This window comes from Callospermophilus lateralis, chromosome 11 (assembly GCF_048772815.1).
Source record: "Callospermophilus lateralis isolate mCalLat2 chromosome 11, mCalLat2.hap1, whole genome shotgun sequence".
Lineage (NCBI taxonomy): Eukaryota > Metazoa > Chordata > Mammalia > Rodentia > Sciuridae > Callospermophilus > Callospermophilus lateralis.
In genome coordinates, this window is record NC_135315.1 from 58,450,179 (window position 1) to 58,472,735 (window position 22,557).

Below are 22,557 nucleotides of genomic sequence, written 5' to 3' on the forward strand. Positions count from 1 at the left end.
AAATCTCAACCAAGTGCTGAACAAAAGAGTACCCAGAGAAATCATTTATGGTAATTTCAACAACAAGCCAAGTAAAGTAATAAAGCACTGGGAAACACATTCTCATTACAGTGAGAACAAGAAGACAAGAATGGACAATTCTCAGGCTGGTGACAACCTCTCAGCCTATGTGGAGAAGAAAGAGGCTAGAGAAAGCCCAGTGGAGGCTTCCAAGGTACTCAGTCACATGGCTCTCTCAAATGGAGCTCTCGCTCACAGGTGCTCATTCTAGTTTCCTTTAAACTAACAGGCAGCAAGTGCATTGGTTTTATGAAGGGAGAAAATCTGTGATTTCTGCAAGGTGAATATGTGTGGGTCTGGGTGTGTGTGTGTTGGTGGGAGGGGAACCCAGGGCCTTCTTCATGATAAACATATGCTCTGCACCTAAGCTACACCTCAGGCCTCTGATGTATGTTTTGAAATTTTTATCAAGTTTGTATCCTACATTACTTGTACAACAATTTCCTATATTTGTCACCAACAGAGAGCTGCACATTTTAACTGAGCAGTTACCAATCTTTTGATAAATGATCAATAGCATTTTTTTCAGTTTGTAAGCCAAAGTAAACATTTAACCCAAGGCACCAACTCATGTGAGACTTACCTGGCCACACCATAACCTCCTGGCCTTTTATATATGCACAGTTAATAAATAATTCAATAGCATAACAGTGGTACCTTCCACATTAATAAGAGGTAAGGGCTCCACACCACAATAATGTCAGTTCTTCCTCCAGCATCACCCACTGACTGTGATTCAGGTCCTTGCTTTAGAAATCAGCACCAGTAAGAATAAAACACATCACAGTTTATTAAAAAGGAAAACAAGGCCTTTAAGAAATTAATGTCTCGTTATTAATAACTCCCAACACAAAGAGAAGGAAATTTCCTCACTCTTACAAAGGGTGACTAGGAAAACCTGTAGTTGGGCTAACAGGAACTCAGAAGTTGGAAAACTAAAAACTGTCCTTGAAGAGCAAGAACAACAAAAGGATGCCACCGTCCCTCAACACTGTTCTGTGCTGGCCTGCGGCACTGGCCAGAACAACTAGGCAAGGAGGAGGATGAGAGGAGGAATGCAGATCAGAAATGAAGTAAGCCTCTATTCGCAGACATGATCCTACAAACAGAAAATTACAAAAAATCCAAAACACTACCAAAGCTAGCACATGAAGTCAGCAAAGTTGCAGAGGACCCGATCAACACACAGAAATCAATGGTCTCTTCTATATACAAGCACTGAACAAATCTGAATGGAAATTAAGAAAGGATTCCTATTTGCACCAGACTTAAAAAGAGTAAAACACGGGGCTGGGGATGTGGCTCAAGCAGTAGCGAGCTCGCCTGGCATGCGTGCGGCCCGGGTTCGATCCTCAGCACCACGTACAAACAAAGATGTTGTGTCCGCCAATAACTAAAAAATAAATATTAAAAATTCTCTCTCTCTCTCTCTCTCTCTGTCTCTCTCTCTCTCTCTCTTTCTCTCTCTCTCTCTCTCTCTCTCTCTCTCTTTGAAAAAAAAAAAGAGTAAAACACCTACAAGGCATCCCAGGAAGGATCCTGGATCCCTTGGTGGGCTAGAGGGAGATGATAGACTAGAGGGAGGCTGCATTCTCGGTCACTCTGTAGGAATATTGTTTCTCTCTGAGTGATTAGAGGACCCCCAACAGCTGCTCCTGTGCAGGACTCCCAGCCACTTGGCCATGCAGGACCTCCAGGCGCCAAGCAGGATCACCGACCTCAGCACTCATGTAGGACACAGGCTGCCCACCTGTGCAGGAATCCCAGCTGCTGCTCCCATGCAGGATACCCTGCCACTGCCCATGTGTGGGAACTCCAGCTGCCAATCCCAAGTGGACCCCCATCTACCAACATGGGGCTCCCCCAGTCGCCTCCATCTTGGGATACTTCAACCGCTGCCATAGTTCCCTACATGTGGAAGCCTGCACCTGGGTCTGGAGACAGCTGCAAGCCACAACACAACATGCCACAGAGCTGCATCTCTGAACACACCACCCATGCCACTACCCGAACTCACCCAGCCCAACACCCCATCACTGAAAGCAATCACCTCCATCTTGGGACACTTTCATTGCCATCTTTAGTTGGGACAATCCCCATCTTGGAACACTGGCTGGGGCTTAGAAACAATTTCAAGGTACTTTAGTCCCCAACTGCCCCACTCCCTGGCAGCTGCTAATGCAGCACAGTGCTTGCCAGTTCCAAGCGTGCAAAACCTGGCTCTGAACTGCTCAATACAAAACAGCTCTCCATGACAGGTGTGCAGCCCCAGAGCACAGCCCACAAGATCTCCAGAGAGAAAGGTTCCCAGTTGGGAAGTAGAAAGGGAGGTGGGTGAGTGAGAGATTAAATTAGAGACCAGGAATTGTGAGGTCTACACATGATATTGGGAGATAAGACAAGGGGCTCACATCACATGAGTGGGCCCCAAAAGAGATCCTTTGGGGTGCAATCTCCCATCAGGGAGCAGCAAGTGCTCTACCCCACATCCAGGAGCTCTACCTGCAAGACCAACCCTCCCACCCTAATAACCTCCACCATTCTGAGAATGGAGATCCAGCAAACAACAGACAATTCCACCTATTGGATGAGAAGGAAAGCAGAAAGACACTGATCTCCAACAAAAACAATTCATGTATCTTCCTTCAATATTTTTAAATATTTTTTTCTCTCTCTTCTCTCACACACACATCCCCAACATTAGTGAACCAAGTACTTTTCATGAATTAGTCTACTGGGGATTGGGATGTTGGAATAGTATATTATAGTTGTATTGTACATTCTTTTATCTCTTTTTAAAAAATATTTTTTAGTTGTCAGTGGATCTTTTATATATTTTTATGTGATGCTGAGGATCAAACCCAGGGCCTTACACATGCCAGGCAAGTGCTCTACCACTAAGCCATGACTTCAACCCCCTTATCTCCTATTTTTACATTTTTCTTAATGTTTCTGTTTGTTTTTTTACTCTATTGTCCTCCCACTTACTTGTCTCCCACAAAGTGTTTTCTCTCTCCTCCTGCTACTAACCAAGTTCTTTAGATTTCTCTTTCACACTTTCTAACATCTAATAACTCTATCTCCTCACCTCCTACCCCCTCAACACCTCATTCTACACCTCACCCCCAGTTCTTTGTCTGCTATCAGAAATTGTAGACAGTTTTGCAAATCTACTGTTAATATTGTAGATAATAATTGAACTCACCATTTCTGTATATTGGGACAAAACTGTAAACATCTTAATAGCATCTATTTGGTTTACAGTTTTATATTGTTTGTATTGGGATTTGTTAACATTGTTCTTCCCCTCAAAGGTGAGGTTTTGGAACCCTGAAGGGACATTATAAGCCTATAGGGTAAAAATAATAATGCCTCAGATCAGCAGTGCTAAAAGGGAAGACACACAACAACATGAAACAACAAGGGAAGAAAGTGCTCCAAACAAACCAAGATACTACCTTATTAGAATCCATGGCCAGCATAACAGAAGAAATTAAGAGAAAGAGTTCAGGATGTACATAATTAGAATCTTCTGTGAATTAAAGAATGATATAAGAGAGCAAATATAGGCAGCAAAATATCATTTCAGTAAAGAGCTAGATAAGCAAATACAGAAAGCAAAAGATTACTTCAATAGGGAGATAGAGTTCTGAAAAAAATGAAACAAATACTTGAAATTAAAGAAACAAAAAATCAACTAAAAACTCAATAGAAAGCACCACTTGATCTAATCTGTTGGATTAGATCTCTGGGAAGACAGGACCTCAGACAATGAAGACAAAATATATAATCTTGAAAAGAATGGTGACCACACAGTGAAGATGGTAAGAAGCCATAGCAGGACATTCAAGAATTATGGGATAACATAAAAAAGACCAAATTTAAGAATTATTGGGATAGAAGAAGGCATAGAGTTCCAAACCAAGGGAATGAACAATTTATTCAGTGAAATTATATCAGAGGGCTGGAGTTGTGGCTCAGAGGTAGAGCATTCACCTAGTGCATCTGAGGTTCTGAGTTTGAACCTGAGCACCATATACAAAAAAATAAAAATAAAGGTATAAAGATTATACAGAAAAAATTTCCAAACATGAAGAATGAATTAGAAAATCAAAAACAAGAAGCTTACAGAACACCAAAAGTACAAAATCACAACAGAGCTACACCAAGCCATATTATAATGAAAATCCCTAGCATACAGAATTAGGAGAGAATTTAAAAATCCACAAGATAAAGGAATCAGACTGTGTATAGGGGAAAAAAAACAGGATATCTTCAGATTGTTCAACCCAGACCCTGAAAGCTAGAAGATCCTGGAACAACATTTACCAAGCTCTGAAAGAAAATGGATGCCAACTAAGAATCCATCAAAGTTAAGCTTTAGATTTGATGATGAAGTGAAAACCTTCCATGATAAAAGAATTTACAACTAGAAAGCCTGCACTATACAACATCCTTGGCAAAATATGAGGAGGAAATGAAAAACAACAATGAAAATCAGCAAAGAGAGGTATTACACTAAAGGGAGAGCCAATCAAAGGAGAAACCAAGTCAAATTGAATACTAAAAATAAACAAAAATGACCAGGAAAACAAATCATGTCTCAATAATAACCCTGAATATCAATGGCCTAAACTTACCAATTAAAAGATATACACTGGTGGATTTGATTTTTTAAAAAAATCCAACAATATTCTGCCTTCAAGGGACTCTCAGGAAAAGTCATCGACAGATTGAAAGTGAAAGGTTGAGAAAAAACCACTCACATGGGCTTTGGGAAGAAGCAGTGGTTTCCATCCTCATATCAAATAAAGTAGACTTCAAGCCAAAGTTTAATCAGAAGGGATAAAGATGAACATTACATACTGCTCAAGGGAACCATACATCAAATATACATAACAATTATAAATATATATTCCCCAAACAATTGAGCATTTATGTTCATCAAATAAACTCTTCTCAAGTTCAAGAGTCAAATACACCACAACACAATAATTCTGGGTGACTTTAACACACCTCTTTCACCATGGGATAGATCTTCCAAAAAAAAAAAAAGCTAAACAAAGAAACTATAGAATGCAATAATATAATCAATAACTTAGATTTAACTGACATATATAGAATATTTCATCCATAAAGTGAATACAATTTCTTCTCAGCAGCACATGGATCCTTATCTAAAATAGACCATATACTATGCCACAAAGGAACTCTTAGCAAATACAAAAAAGTAGAGATACTACCCTGTGTTGTGGGCCATCCATGGGCTATGTGTGTGAGATATGCCCATTGGAGCTTTATGAGGGGACAGGCCTGGCATTGCATCCTGACTGGGGTGTGCGATGCAAGTGTGCCTTTCCTTTTGCTCTGCCTATGATCTCACATAGCACCTTAGATGGGTGTGACTTGCCAGGATGTCAATCAATCTGCTGAACACAAGACATCACAAAGCAAGACTCCACCTTTGAAACATTATCCCCTTCCTTATTTGGTGAAGAACATTACATCAAATCTCCTTTGTGGGTCCCCCCTAAAAAATAAAGATATTCTGGGTGCATGCTCTCTTTCCCAGATGAAACTAAAGGTCACAGAGCAGTCCCACCCTCAACCTGAAAAACTCATGTCCATGTGTTGTGTGATTTCTTCACTGTTTTCTTAGTTTAATGTTGCAGCCAGTTCTTTTGAACCCAGCTCAAATTGTCAGTGCAGGCAACTGGCGAGAACCCTGCATTCTATCAGATCATAATGGAATGAAATTATAAATCAATGATAAAATTAAAAATATAAGCTACTCCAACACTTGGAGAATAAATAATTATGCTATAGAATGAAAAATGAGTTGCAAAAGATGTCAAAGAGGAGACTGAAAAATTCTTAGAGTTAAATGAGAACACTGATACAACATATCAAAATCTCTGGGACACTAAGAGGAAAGTTCATTGCATGGAGTCCATTCCTTAAAAGCATAAAAAGTCAACAGATAAATGACCTACCATTACATCTCAAAGCCCTAGAAAAAGAAGAACAAATCAACACCAAAATCAGAAGACAGGAAATAATTAAAATCAGAGCTGAAATCAATGTTGTTGAAACAAAAGAAACAATTGGGAAAAAATGGCAAAACAAAAAGTTGGTTCTTAGAAAAAATAAAATTGATAAATCCTTAGCCATGCTAACAAAAAGAAGGAGAGAGAAAACTCAAATTGCTACCATCCATGATGGAAAAAGAAATATCATAATGGACACTACAGAAATACAGAAGATAATTAGAAATTATTTTGAAAATTTTTACTCCAATAAAATAGAAAATATTGAAGGCATTGACAAATTTCTAGAGTTATATGATTTGCCCAAACTAAATCAGGATGATATATACAAGTTACACAGATCAATTTCAATCAGTGAAATAGAAGATGACATCAGAAGCCTACCAAACAAGAAAAGCCCAGGACAAGATGGATACACAGCTGAGTTCTACAGGACCTTCAAAGAAGAACTAATATCAATATTCCTCAAATTATTCCGTGAAATAGAAAAAAGAGGGAACACTTCCAAAATCATTCTATAGGGCCAATATCACCCTGATTCCAAAACCAGACAAAGACACTACAAAGAAAGAAAACTTAAGACCAATATCTAATGAACACAGATGTAAAATTCTCAATAAAAATCTGGAAAATTGAATAAAAATATATCAAAAGATAGTGCGCTATAATTAAGTGCACCTTGCATACAGGGATGCAAGATTGATTCAACATATGGAAATCAATAACTGTAATTCATCACATTAATAGACTCAAAGATAAGAATCATATGATCATCTCAATAGATGCAGAAAAGGCATTCGACAAAATACAGCACTCCTTCATGTTCAAAACACTAGATAAACTAAGGATACTAGGAACATATCTCAACATTGTAAAAGCTATCTATGCTAAGCCCCAGGACAACATCATTCTAAATGGAGAAAAATTGAAAGCATTCCCTCTAAAAACTGGAACAAAACAGGGATACCCTCTTTCACCACTTCTATTTAGCATAGTTCTTGAAACACTGGCCAGAGCAAGTAGACAAAATAAATTAAAGGAATATAGATAGGAAAATAAGAACTCAAATTATCACTATCTGCTGACTATATGATTCTACACTAGAAGATCCAAAATATTCCACCACAAATTTCTAGAACTAATAAATAAATTTAGCAAAGTAGCCGGATACAAAACCATAAATCAAAGGCATTTCTGTACATCAGTGAGAAATTCTCTGAAAGAAAAACTAGAAAAACTATCCCACTTGCAGTAGCTTCAAAAAATAAATAAAATACGTGGGGATCAACTTAATGAAAGAGGTGAAAGACTTCTACAATGAAAACTACAGAATGCTAAAGAAAGAAATTAAAGAAGACCTTAGAAGATGGAAAGATCTACTTTACTCTTGGATAGGCAGAATTGATACTGTCAAAATGACCATACTAGCAAAAGCACAATGCAGATTTAATGCAAATCCAATCAAAATCCCAATGCAATTCCTCATAGAAATAAAAAAAAAAGCAGTCAAAATAAGAGACTCAGAATAGCTACAGAAATCCTTAGAAGAGTGAAGCAGATGGCATCACTATACCAGATCTTAAACTAAACTACAGAGCAAAAGTAACAAAAACAGCAGGGTACTGGCACCAAAATAGAGTGGTAGACCAATGGTACAGAATAGAGGACACAGAGATAAACCCATATAAATACAGTTTTCTCAGATTAGACAAAGGAGCAAAAAACATATATTGGAGAAAAGATAGCCTCTTCAACAAATGGTGCTAGGAAAACTGGAAATCAATATGCAACAGAATGAAAGTAAGCGTCTATCTCTCACCATGCACAAAACTCAACTCAAAGTGGATCAAGGACCTAGGAATTAAACCAGAAACCCTGAACCTAAGAGAAGAAAAAGGAGGCCCAAAACTTAATCATGTCAAATTAGTCCCTCACTTCCTTAATAAGACTCCTAAAGCACAAGAAATAGAATCAAGAATCAATAAATGGGATGGATTCAAACTGAGAACTTCTTCTCAGCAAAAGAAACAACCCATGAGGCGATAAGAGAGCCTACAGAATGGGAGCATATTTTTACCACATGCACATTAGATAGAGCAATAATGTCTAGAATATATAAAGAACTCAAAAATCTTAACACCAAAAAAACAAAAAACCAAATAACCCATCAATAAATGGGCCACGGAACTGAACAGACAGACACTTCTCAGAAGAGGATATACAATCAATCAACAAATATATGAAAAAATGTTCAACATCTCTAGCAACTAGAGAAATGCAAATCAAAACTACTCTAAGATTTTATCTCACTCCAGTGAGAATGGTAGCTAATTAAGAAAACAATAATAAGTTTTGGCAAGGATGTTGGGGGGAAAGTCACACTCATACATTGCTGGTGGGACTGCAAATTGGTTTAGCCAATATGGAAACCAGTATGGAGATTCCTTGGAAAACTGGGAATGGAACCACCATTTGATCTAGCTATCCCACTCCTCAGTTTATGCCCAAAGGACTTAAAAACAGCATACTATATGGACACAGCCACATCAATGTTTATAGTAGCACAATTCACAATAGCTAAATTGTGGAATCAACTTAGATGCCCTTCAGTAGATGAATGTAAAAAGAAATTGTGGTGTATATATACACAATGGAATATTACTCAGCTTAAAAGAGAATAAAATCATGGCATTTTCAGGTAAATGGATGGAGTTGGAGAATATTGTGCTAATTGAAGTAAGCCAATCCCAAAAAGCAAAATGCCAATATTTTTTATATGTGGATGCTTATCCATAATTGGGATGGGGGACCATGGGAGGAATGGAGAAAATTTAGATAGGGCAAAGGGAAGGGAGGGTAAAGGAGGGGACAAGAGTGTAAGAAAGATGGTGGAATGAGATGGACATCATTACCTTAGGTACATGTATGAAGACACAAATGGTGTGATTCTACTTTGTGTACAACCAAAGATATGAAAAATTGTGCTCTATATGTGTATTATGAACTGAAATGCATTCTGCTGTCATGTATAACAAATTAGAATAAATAAATAAATTTATATATGTGTGTGTGTGTGTGTGTGTGTGTGTGTGTGTGTGTGAATAAAACACCTAGAAATTTAACCAAACAGGTGAAAAACTTCTGGAAACTATAAAACATGACTGAAAGAAAATAAGGAAAGTTTTTTTCTAATACAAGTGTTGAATTCTACAGATTTCTTCTTAGGTAGACTTCAATGGCTTATCACAAATTTTGAAGTGCTCTTTTCATTTTCATTCAGGTCAGTGAGCCAGAGGTGTGTAACTTGTGCCCAAAACAAAGCTAACCAGCGGCTAGTCCAGCATCAGGGTTCCAGGCCATTGGAACTTTACCTTTTGAAGATAAGGTAGACTTCAAGGAAGTCAAACCAAGCAAGGGATCCTGATCCTGGAGGCCATACCCACCCAAACAGAATTGGCCTGAGAAGTGACCAAAGATCTGTTAAAAGAAATAATCCCCAAATATGGCCTGCTCCTGTCCTTTAAGTCAGACAATGGGCCCACCTTCATCAGGAAGTTACCCAGAGCATCACCTAATATTGGCAATCAAAGGGAAGCTACATGCCACCTACTGACCATAGGGTTCAGGGAAAGTTGAATGGATGAACCACACCTTTGCTAAACTCTGTCAGGAAACAGGGATTTCATGTGTAGATCTCCTCCCTAAAGCTCTCCTACAGGCCCACTGTACACCTGGGAACACAAGGTATCCCTGTTTGAGATCCTTTTGGGGACACCCCCACCTGCAATAAAAAAAACTGAGAGGAGATCCTCATCAGATAGACGAGCTTAGCCAGTCCCAACAGCTCCAGGCCTTAGGAAAGACTCTTCACCAGACATCTACAGATGTTCACAAGAGGGGTCCCCTATCACACAGACACTAGGTGCACCCATACCAGCCAGAGACTCTGTATGGATTAAAATTGGAAGAAGGAGCTACTTCAACCCAACTGTGGGGACCCCCATATTGTCACATTAACCTTTCCCACTGCCATTAAAGTTGCAGGAATAGGCCCGTAGATACAACATTCTCCAGTTAAAGAGGCAGTTGATACTGATAAATCCACCACCTACACATCTGAGGCTAGTTTCTATAATCAATTATCCAGGGACACGGCAGATGACATCAAGCTAGTGGCCATACAAGACCAATTAGACTTCTCCTTCTCAGTAGTCTTACAAAACTGAAGACGGCTAGATTTGATAACAGCTAGAAAGGAAGGACTTTGCCTCTTTTTAAATGAGGAATGCTGTTCTTATGTAAACCACTCAGGGATTGCCAGGGATGAGGTTCAACAGTTGAGAGCAATTGAGAGCAGGTGACAAAAAAGAGACAGGAATTAGCTAACTCTTGGAGCTCTGGAGCCATATGGGAGCTGGGCTTCCTGACTCCTACTGCTGGATGGACACTTCCCTGTGCTCCTCCTGACACTCCTGTTTGGTCCCTGTATTCTTAACATGCTGACCCACTTTATCTCCTCCCACTTAGAGGCCATGAAATTTGAAATGGGCCTCCAGAGTTACCAGCAGCTTAGCTTGGAGTATATGGATAGAGATGATACCCCTTAAAAGGGTTTAAAGTTCATCAGGTGAGGGGAATGTGATTGGTGGCAAAACTAGGCCTGGTTATAAGAAAAACTAGTGCCTGGGGAAAGAGTGAGTTCCCCTTCAATTTCTGTCAGTGCTTTCTCAGGAAACCTAATTAATGATAGGCCCCTACCTTTTGGGTTATAAATAACTAATTCTAGGAATCTCACTACTCCCCTTTGAAGCATAAATATAGCTCCTTTTGAGGCTTTGCCCCAAGACAGGAGACCTGGCCTATGAGAATAGCCATTTTCTCCCCTTATCACACTCTGCTTCCAAATATATCTTCCCACTAGAAACCCAGCACACAGCCTTCTGTCATATAGACTAGACCAGATAGCCTACAAATGTTGTGAGAAGCTGGTGTTGGGGGCACAGAATTTGGAGTCTGATCTCCTCTGGGCCCATGGGTGTAAAAATAAAATTTGAGTTCTCTCACTCTCCGAGTGCCATTTGTAGCATTTGACTGAAATGATTCCTTCAGCATACACAGAACAGACCACCGTCATGAGTACCCCTGCACACCTTCCTCCTGAATTTGGAGGAATTAGAACCTGAGGTAGGAGCAGCTAGTTGGAGACGGTGAGTCTGATGTCCTGTCATGGTCATTCGCAGGTCAGGGTTGGAGGTGGGGAATGGGATTTTTAGGCTTTATCCTGGGTACTTGGTGTCATATACTGTCCTCCCAGGATAGAAATCTCAGACACAGGGTCTGTATGATTATTGGGAAACTGAAAGTCACAAGGGCAGAAACAGTCTGAAAAAAAAGTCCAAGCAGGGCCTGGTTCTCACTGCTAGCTACTACACATGCTCTCCACAGGATCTCATCAAGGAGAGGTGGAGCAGGAACATCATCACCAAATTGATGGAGGAAGAGGCGGGGCTGGGCACCCCTGGGAAGGAGGTGGGCCACAGTGTGGGTATGGGAGCAGAGGGTACTCCATAGACAGGGCCTAAAAAAGAACACAGGGGACTCAGAGCCCAGACACCACCCTGACCACCTTCCTCGTGGGACCGGGAGATGGATGGACATAGTCCAACACCAGGAGGAACCTGAGCACCAAGTCCTTGCCCATCAGCACCCTCTCTGCCAGCCTTAGCTTTAGCCTGATGCAAGGTCACTGTCCCCAAATTAGTGACAACATCAGAACAGCAACACTAACACTATTTTACTTCAATTTTTTGATGATTTTGCATTCTGCCATCCAACTGACTATAACTCCTAGACCCAGGTGTCCTGTTGGTAGTGGCCCGACTGTCCTTCCACATACTCTCCAAGTCTTACACATCATCAGGATTAGTTGGGCTCTGCTCAACCAGAATATCAGGGGAATTTTACCACTTGATTCCTTTCTTTGCCACTTGGTTTATTTCTTTCACTTGCTGTCTCAAGGATCACAGCCCAGACTCTGAGAACAGGAGCTGTGGCCCCATGGGCTTCAACTCGTCCATGTGGAGTCAGTTCCCATAGCCATTCAAACTTCCAAAGCTGTGGGACCAGGACCTCATCCTCTCCTGGAGCCATTTCAGTGGTGCCGCAGAAAATGTTGTCCTGGCTGCCTTCACCTCAGGACCCTCCTGTCTTTGATAAGCCTATTTTCTCATGGAAGGTGATGCTCTCTTGGGACTCATGATATAATGTTCCTAATGCAGGAATTTCTTATCAGCTAACAAACAAAATGACATGAACCTGCTAAAGTTTCTAACTATTCCTTCAGGAATTCCACTTTGAACTCTGCCAGCCATTATGTTGGGGGCTCTCCTGTTCCCCTCAGAAACAAGCTGCTATGGGCTTTGCATTTTGCACTGAACACCAGCCTCAGACATGCCTGGAGGGTCACTGTTTGGCCTCTGACTCTGTGTCTCCTTAATGTCCCACCCCAGAAGGGAGAGGTGGCTGCAGAGGTGGATGAAATCAGCATGGTATGTGTGTTCCAGGCAAACTCCCTGGGGAGCCTGGTGGAGACCCTGGAGCCAGCCTTCTTAGATGACTACCCCTCTTCCATGTCCACCATCTCAAGTTCCTCCACCCAACAGAAGCTGGACCTAATATTGGGAAGGTAAACCCTGCCCAGGGTGACAGGGTCACATAAACAGGAGTCCCAGAACTGGCCCTGCACCTCTCTCAGCCTCAGCCTGCTTCTCTGAATAGTGGAGTCCCAAGAAAACTAACCTCATGTTAGAAAAGGCCAGGCCTCTCATGCTACTGCCCCCCTTCCTTCTAGGATGGTCTCCTCGGACCCCTTAATTTACACTTGCTTTACTATCCATCTGACAATACTTAGAATCAGGTCACCGTGACAGGCCACCACATGGTGCATCAAGCTTGCATGGTTCTGGCCTTGTCCGAGAATCCTGAGCTGAAGGATAATGAAGTTGAACTTGAGGACACTGGGGTGCTCAGTGTAAGCAGGAGGGGGTTAAACAGACTGGACATGCAGAGCAGATCTTCCAGAAACAGGGGTGGGGCAGGAGCAATGAGAGCAGAGCTGGCATTATCTGCTGCATTCTGGGAACTCTTCCAAGGGGTGGGTTTGTGTGTGGATCTCTGTGAAAAGCCATATAAAGTATTTTTTCTCTGGAAGGAACAGGGATAGTTGGTGACCTTTATTCCTCTTGCAGCTTCAGGGCCACCTTTGATGCTTGTTCCACTACCTCCACCATCTGAGAGAGAGTTGGAACCAGAAACACCTACAGTGGCAGATTCAGGCCAACAGGTCCTGGTGACCCCTCAGCTAGCAGCACCCACTGAGTGCCCCCTGTTCACACCCAAAAGATGCCCGTATCCTTCCCTGCCATTTTTTCCTTATTTTTCTTTCATGTATTTATATTTTCAGTAAACTACTTTCTTTTAAAATTGAAGATTTTATCATTTTTTAAAATATTCAGTTTATTGGCATGAAGTACATTCTCAGAACTTTGAGAATTTTCCTGATTCTGGTTCCATAACCACTCCGTCTTCCCATCCCACTAGTCCCCAGCACCTCCTCATCATTCATTATTTTAGCCCTGTGTCTGCATTTTTAAAATCAGTGCAGTACAATTTCTCTTTGGCCACACAATGTCAGAGGGACTGATTAAGTTTTCCTTAGAAAGGTAAATGCCATACAGGTCTAAGTTTATTATTGTTTTCTTTTAAAAATTTTTTAAGTAATGGGGTCCAACCCAGGGGCAATTTAGCACTGAGCTATATCCCTGGTCCTTTTTCTTTTTTTAGTTTTGAGACAATTTTTTTTTTTTTTTTGTTTTCTCATTTGCTGAGGATTTCTCTGAGTTTGGGGGACTTCTCTCAAACTTACTGTGAGGTCAGGCAATGGGAGGTAACCCAAAGGAGGCAGATTTAAAAAGGCCTCTAACAGGCTTTATTTGAGATGTCACTCCAGGGTGGAACTCAATCAGACCGACAGAGTGGACAGAAGAAGGGTCTGAGGAGAAACCATGTGGGAGCTTGACTGGACTGGAATTTTATGAAGCTTGCGGCAGGAAGGGAAGGGCTTGGGACAGGAAAAAAAGTATTTTTAGAGTCCCTTGTCCTGCTAGAGTTGGTGGGGGAACTGGCTGAAATCCAGGATTGGCCAGAAGACCCTGCTGGTTGACAGGCATTTCCGTGGGTGCCTGATTGATTGATGTTTCTTTCCTGTGCTCAGGCTGCTTGGTGCTTTGTTCCTAAGTCACCGCCACTGACCTGACACAATCATCTTGCTCAAAGCAGTATTATTTGGAAATAGACAAAAAAAAAAAAAAAAAAAAAAAAAAGAAGCCAACCTTGGAGAACAGAGATCAATCAGCAGTTTTTATCCAAAAATGAAAAACAATAATATCTTGTATCCTCTATCCCATGCAGGCTACAGAACCAGGGTCACTTGGGTGAATTGGGGCGGGCACGAATAGATCACACAGACACAGAAAATACGTTTTTTGGGGGACATTTCAGGATGGCTTCTCCGCCTCCAGCTGTAAACTCCCACAAGGTGGGCAAGCATGGGAGGCGGGAGAGAGACAGAGAGGGCATGTCCTGAAGCTCTATTTATTGTGGGGAGCCATTGGATAGAACATTCCATCCATAAAAGGTAGAGAGTAGTATTACAAAGGAACAAGAAGGCAGCTCACTTCCACTGGGAAACGCCCACTCCCAGAGCCTCGTTCCCCTGATGAGCAGAGGTGGTCCCACCTGCTTCCAGGGGCAGCCACTCACCCCAGCATAAGCCAGTCCCCACACATCCACCACTCTAGGCTAAGGGTGCTCGGCTCCTGTGGGGCAGCTCCCAACAATGTCCAGCTAAATATCATTAAACAGATAAATCTCTTAGGCAGAGCCTTTCAATAAGAGGAGCATAGTTAGCAGGTCAAAATGACATAAGGACTGAAGAGTATCCTTTGGATTAGGGGATGGGGATGATATCGCATCCCCATGATTTGGCCGTTTTAATGGAGTGATAAGGAGCCACGGCTGATGTGCTAGTTGCTTTCTCTTCCCAAATGCAATGCCTAAGAGAATTAACTTATAAAAAGAAAAGGTTTGTTTTGTCTCACAGATTTGGAGGGTCCAGTCCACGACTGATTGGCTCTGCTGCTTTGAGTCCAGGGCGAGACAGCATAGCCTGGCAGGAATAAGTAGTGGAACAAACTTGCTTACATCATAAGCTGGAGGAGGAGGCAAAGGGGCCCTGGTCCTGTAGTCTCTCTCTGGGGCCCACCCCTACTAATCTACAGACCTCCCACAAGACCCAGTGCTCAAAGGTTTATCATCTCCTATTAGCACCATCCTGAGGACCACTTTTTTATCATATTGACTTATGAGGGATATTCAAGATTCAAACTGTAACATACCTGGTTCTAGTGTGTACTGTTATCTCATTTGGAGTCTAATTTACACATCCTCATCAACTAATAACGTTGCAACTCTTTCAGGTTCTTATTGACTTTATGAATACCCTTCTTTAACCAAAGGAACTCTGGCTTTTTGTTCATTTGTAGGATACTTCATTTTCAGTGCAAGGTATTTTTAAGATATTTGTATTACAAAAAAAAAAAAAAAATCACAGCAAGGCCCAGGCTCTCCCTGGCTATCAGGGTCCCTTGAGAACAAGGCAAGGGAGAGGCATTAGGGTGGCAGCAGGCAGTCTGTGATGCCCTCTGCTTCTGCCCTCAGGGTGCTGCCCCCTCTGCCCTGGTAGGGTGCCTGGATGCTGAGCTTTGCTCTCCCTGCCTAAAGAAACAGAGAAGCAGGACTGGATGACTACAGGAAAGGGTATCAGAACAGTGGGTATCAGCAAATTTGAACAGGAAGCCTTGGCATATGTTGCTTACTGTTGTCGGCTTGCACTGGTGACAAAATTGAAAAAGCAGGATATGTTTGGTGCTTTGGAAAGTGGAAGCTGCCAGAGAACTCTGTTCTATTCTCTCGGAAGAAGTAAGTAAAGTTAATGAAGGACTCGTCAACAATCTTGTCATGAAGATGATTGGATGACCAAGGGGACACAAAGTGACCCTTCAGAGGTCGATGAATTAGTGAGTGAAACATGTGAGAAATGAGTACAATCTATTGAGTGGAAGTGGCACCCCTAAATATACTAGTGTGAAATAACATTAAACACAACCAGAAGAAAGCCCATACAGCCATCTGCCCACTTCAAAGTTCCTCCTCAGGCCCCTCAGTAGAGAACAGTACACAGGTGGACACTGATACAGATGGACATTGAACTGGATTGGAAGAATTTTCCAACTGGAAGAAATATTTTTCTCAGAAAACACTTTCCTACAATGTATATAACTTGATTTTTTAGATGTGTACATTAACAATAAACCACTGTGTGTACTTAATTTTGTTAGATAAAAAAATATATTTGTATTACAAATAGAATCTCCCCACACAGCTTGCATTTTTTTTTTTTTTGGTGCCAGGGATTGAACTCAGGGGCACTCAACCACTGAGCCACATCCCCAGCCCTATTTTGTATTTTATTTAGAGACAGGGTCTCACTGAGTTGCTTAGAGCCTCATGTCTGCTGAGGCTGGCTTTCAAATCTTGCGTATTATTCTCTAAGTCATGTACTTTGATGAATAGAAGTTCTTTATTTTGACCAAGAGTAATTTTTTTTAAATTGTGATTTTTTATGCCCAGTTTGAGAACTCTTTCCCTAATTTAAGGTCATAAAATATTTTCCTACATTTTCTTTCATATATCTACAGTTTCACTTTTCACTTTTATGTCTATGATCCACCTAAAAAAATTATGTAGCAAGAGGAGTGGAGAACCAGTTGACAATTAGATAATTATAAAATTTGTTCAACATCATTTTCATTGAAAACACATCTTCCCCTCTTTACTTGAGATGTAGTGGAACATGTATGATAAATCATCATATATGTGAAAGTCCTCTCCACTACCCTGTCCTAGTGTTCTGTTAGTTTATTATTATACCAATACCAAAAGTAGTTAATGAAAACTGCTAGTATATGTTTTCTAATTTTTTCCTCTTGTTCAAAACCATCGCTGCTATTCTAGGTCATTGGCATTTTCATAATCAATTTATGAATAATTTTTAAAAAATTATTTCACATCAAAAAGCTGGGAGTTTTGATTAGTATTACCTAAAATACATACATTAATTTTGGAAGAATAGATGTAGTAACAATATTGACACTTTTAATTTATGGACATGCTTAAGTTGAATTTATTGTAGATATTTTAATATCACTAATTTTTGTTTTAGCTATGAAGAAGTTTTGCATTTTCTTTTCAATTTCAGAAGTTTTGCTTTATATTTTCGGTTGTGGTATTGTTAGGATAGCAATTATTGATATTTTTGATATTTTAAATGCTATTTTTAAAATTTCATTTTTCTCATTGTTGCTACAGTATATATAACTAATATATTTTGTATGTATGTGTATATATGTACATGGTTTTTTAAAAGCCAGTCTTATAACCAGTTAACTTGCTAAATTCACTTGTTACTTATAATAGTTTGTTCACTCTTTTGGACTTTCTATGTTTCAGTTTTTACTTTATCATAAATAGCATGTGTATATGTAGAAATCAGGTTACTTTATCCATTATAATATTTTTTAAAAAATTTTAATGTATATTTTAGTTGTATATTTTATGTATATTTATTTATTTTTTAATGGGGTGCTAAGGATCGAACTCAGTGCCTCATGCATGCGAGGCAAGCACTTTACCACTGAGCTACAGCCTCAGCCCCTCCATTATAATCTTTATACCATTTTTTTTCTCCATTGTACTGGCTAGGATCTCTAGAAGTAGAGATAGTATACATTTTTGCATTCTTTTCCTCCAAATCTAAAGGAAAACAAATTATTTTATCATTAGTATAGATGAGGTAAATTTAGATAATGTCTATCACATTAAGGAAGTTTCTTCAAATCCTAGTTTTCTGAGGTTGATTATCATGGACAGTTGTTGAATTTCATTAAATACTTGTTTTGCAACTGTAAGAATAAGTCTTCAAGTTCTATTATTGTGATTGAATTATATGCCTTGCTCCATAAAATTTTCTTAAATTGTGGTGTATATATAACATTAAATAATGTGGTGTAATATAACATTAAATTTTGTCATCTAACCATTATTTTTTATACAATCAGTGCTGTTAATGACATTCCTATTGTTGTGTATCCACCACTACCATCCTTCCCAGAACTCTTTTCATCTTGCAAAACCAGAACTCACCATCCATTAAACAACAATTCACCATTCTCTACTTCTCCACTTCCCAGCCCCTTGAAACCACCATTCTATTTTCTGTCTTTACAAATTTGAATACTTTAGCTCCCTAATATAAGGATAATCATAAACTTTGTCTTTTTTGTGATATTTCACTTAGCATAATATTCTCAAAATTTGTCTATGTGGATTTATTTTTTGAGTTATTGGAATTAAACACATGGGCACGTTCTACCACTCAGCCCTAGCCCTTTTTAAAAAAATTGAGACAGGATTTCTTCAACATAGCTGAGGCTGGTGTCAAGCTTTCAATTCCCCTGCCTCTACCACCCAAGTGTCTGGGATTAACGTGCATACACCACTGTGACCAGCTATGTGGACTTATTTTTGGATATTACAGCAACTTTGCATTCTTAAATTAGATTCTGCTCAAACATTATGTATTACCTTCTTAATGTACTTTAGTATAAGATTTGTCAAATTTTAAATTTTTTAATAGGGTTTTATGTCTCTCCATATTGTCTTATATGTTTCCTTTTTTAGTTTTTTTTATTTTTAAATTTAACTGATGCATAAAATTTGTACATCTCTGTGGGGTACCATGTGATGTTTCACACTGTTTCCTTGACTGTAATAGCTTTACTTGACTTTATTTCACATTATGGTAAGCTCATTAAAATGGTGTGAGAATTATTCAATTTTTTTCTTGTTTTGTGTTTGCTTTTGCATCTCCGTAAAAGTTTATGTAAGATTGATATTATTGGTATTATAGTTGACATAAATGAGCAGGAGTTTTCTTTGTAGAAAATGTTTAAAATTATAAATCTAACTTTTTACTACATAGGACTATTGAAATATTCTATCCCTGCATAAGGTTTTCTTTGTTTGTAATTTGTCTATATTTTATCAAATCATACAATTTTGGACTTTAAATAGCTCATGATATTTTTTTTTCTTTCTAATGCATTTATTTATTTTTTTTAAATATTTTCCAACCTCAGTTGGTCAGTGGTTAAGTGAAGGGAATATCTTTTTTTTTTGGTGGTGGTGGTGCTGGGGTTTGAACCCAGGGCCTTGTGCATGCAAGGCAAGCACTCTACCAACTGAGCTACATCCCCAGCCCAGCTCATGATATTTTATTATTATAGTTTTAATAGCTGTGATTTGAGTAATATTCCCCTTTTCAATTCTTACATTCGCAATATTTGAATACTCTCTTTTCAAGCTTTATAGGCACTTAACATTTTATTAATCTTTGCAAATACCATTTCTGGTGTACTACACAGCTAGTTTCTTTTTCATTAATTATGTTCTTTCATTTTCTTTTATTTGGATATGATTCACTATTCTTTTTCTGGCTTCTTAGAATCAAATCATAGATAATTGATTTCAAGGGCTTGGGATATAGCTCAGTTGGTAGAGTGCTTGCCTTGCATGCACAAGGCCCTGGGTTCGATCCCCAGCTCCACAAAAAACAAACAAAAAAAAACTGATAACAAATAAATTAAGATTTATATTTATCACTGTATATTTCTTCATTAGTATGTACTTAGTTGGACCCAATTGTTTGTATCTCCTTTAATGAGAAATAGTTTATGTATCACAAGTTCATTTTAGTGAGTTTTGGCAAATTTGTATACCTGTATAACTACCACCAAAACCAAACATAGAACATTTTTTATCACCCACAATGATTTCCTATTCTTTCCCAGACAATTCTGCCAATTCTGTCTCCAAGAAACTAAAAATCTGACTCTTGTCAATATAGATTGGGATTTTCTAGTCGTTAGGCTTTCATATAAATGGGATTATACAGGTTTTATTTTTCTGATTCTACCTTCTTTCAGTCACCAGTTTTGAGTTTAATTCTTGCAGTGTATGTCAGTATTTCATTCTCTTTTACTACTAAGTAGCATCCCATCACAATAACACCACGATTTTTTTTATTGGTTCAAGCTATTTTTATAGACAGTTTCTGTTTTAAATACACGACAACAGATAACACTACAATTTATTTACCCATTGGTAGAAATTTTGGGTGTTTTCAGTTTGGGGTTTATGAATAAATCTTCCATGAACATACATGTACAATTTTTTGGATAGAGCTTTCATTTATATTGCATACATTTCTAGGTTTGGAACTGCTGGTTCATATAGCAAACATACACATAATTTTATTAAGACATTGCCACGTTGTTTAAGTGTCTATACCATTTTGCAAATCAGCAGCGAAACATAAATTTTCCAATTACTCCTAGTCTTGACCACGTATGATATCATCATCTTAGAATTTTTAGCATTTCTAGTGTGTATAGTAGTGCTTCACAGTGGCTTTAATTTGTATTTCCCTGATGATGGCTTTCAAGAGTTTTCATGTAATTGATGGTCATTTCTCTCTCTTTGGTTAAGTACATGTTTAAATCTTTTGCTCACTCCAAGACTTAGGTGATCAGGGCCCACATCCCTGCCACCATAAGCTGCACCTCTCAGCTTCAGCATACCATCAAGGAAAGAAGCCGATACCTTTCACAGCAAAGAGACTGATCCCTGCAGCCTGGGGTGGGTGGTAGAAATCATGCCTGGTGTTCTGTAGTGCCAGCAGAACAGGAGAAGGATCCCATTTCTCTGAAGAGAGTTTGAGGTGGCAGTAGTGGACTGGATGGGTTAAGAGGACCAGTTGTAGCACTCGGAAGCCTACATGAGAAAAAATACAAGACAAATACATAGGAACCTGTTTCTCCATTGTCTGAGTATGTTCCTCCACCAAATCCAAACCCTTGATGATCTAGTGACTGCTAATCCATTTGACGACAACTACAACACTCTTTCCTACACCACAATCTTCATCACATCAGTGTCTCAGCCCTGGTTATCCTGCCTTTGGAAGCTAAATGGCATTCAGAATGTCACCTCATGTTGCCCCCAAAGAATTTCTTCCCAATTTTGTGATCCTTACTCAATGAATCAGCCACATCCATTTCCCCAGAATCCTATGGGCATGGGTTTTAATCCACCTCATGCTGTAAAATTTTGGTCACACAATAATTCAAGTTTGGGAAATCCATTTTATAATAATGTACTAAGAATGTTAACATGCCTAATCGATATTTAGACAAAATCCTCTGAAAGCCTCAGATTCCTCCACAGAATGTTAGCCAAGATTCTAATTCTGATTTGGCATCTAATTTTATTATTGGGAATAATTCAAAATTTACTTCTTCATTAGAGTCTAATCATTCTTTATTCTATCCCCAAATACTTTTGGTCAGGCAAAAACACCACCTCCAAAACAAGACTTTAGTCAAGGAGGAACCCAAATCACCAATCAAAATTCGCCTGTTCATCCCACTCACTTAAATATGGAGGATACAGTGACTCAGAGTAATATTGAATTTAAAAATGTTAAAACAATTCAGTAAATCAAGAAAACAGCCTTTGGGTAGCACTTAAGCTACAAATAACAGCCTTATAAATGGGACCCAGAACAAGCCAGGACACCTAGAGGAGCAGTAGATGCTTGTACCACCAAAAACTGCAATAAGTGCTGTCTCCATCTAAACTGTCATGAACATTCATCTTCAACCCACTGTATCCTTGTGGAATTTGTACAAACGAAGTGGCTGATGATCAGGATGCCATCTTATGTGAGGTCTCTCCTCAGAATTGGTTTCATCACCCTGTACTGGGATGACTGAAAGAGTGTATGGCCTCCTACCTGCAGAAGCAGTCTGGGGCTGTGCTACCTGTGTGGAAGATGAAGATGTCCAGTTAATGCCCACTAGAGAAACTTTTGGTCCACCTGCAGTGGTCAGTGATGCTTAATCACAGGCATTAACTAAAGCAGGGTTTTACATCTGTGTATTATAGAGGTTCAGTGATACAGGATTTAATGTCTTATATTTTTTGAATGCACACACAAAAACATTACCTTTTAGTTTTTATTAATATTTCACATCATTGCTACTGCCACTTTTGTTTTGTCTTTCCTCTCGTAAATTGAATAATATATATAGGGGTAAAGAAAAAAAAGAACGGGGTCAGTAGTTTTGTGTTTGAAGTGTCCTTAATATACTAGCTTTGCTGTAGACAACTGTCTACTGAGAGAGTAGATTCCTGCTTGGAGGTGTGAACCAAC

The 22,557-nt window shown here is 39.3% G+C and overlaps 1 non-coding gene and 1 pseudogene across 1 annotated transcript; one reads left to right on the forward strand and one right to left on the reverse strand.

Moving 5' to 3' along the window:
- The first annotated feature begins 130 nt into the window (after positions 1–130).
- LOC143410552 (pygopus homolog 1-like) lies at positions 131–22,244 on the forward strand (annotated as a pseudogene).
- On the reverse strand, positions 19,468–19,540 carry Trnaa-ugc (transfer RNA alanine (anticodon UGC)). The gene has a single exon. It is a non-coding gene; the product is annotated as a tRNA-Ala (tRNA).
- Positions 22,245–22,557: the final 313 nt, after the last annotated feature.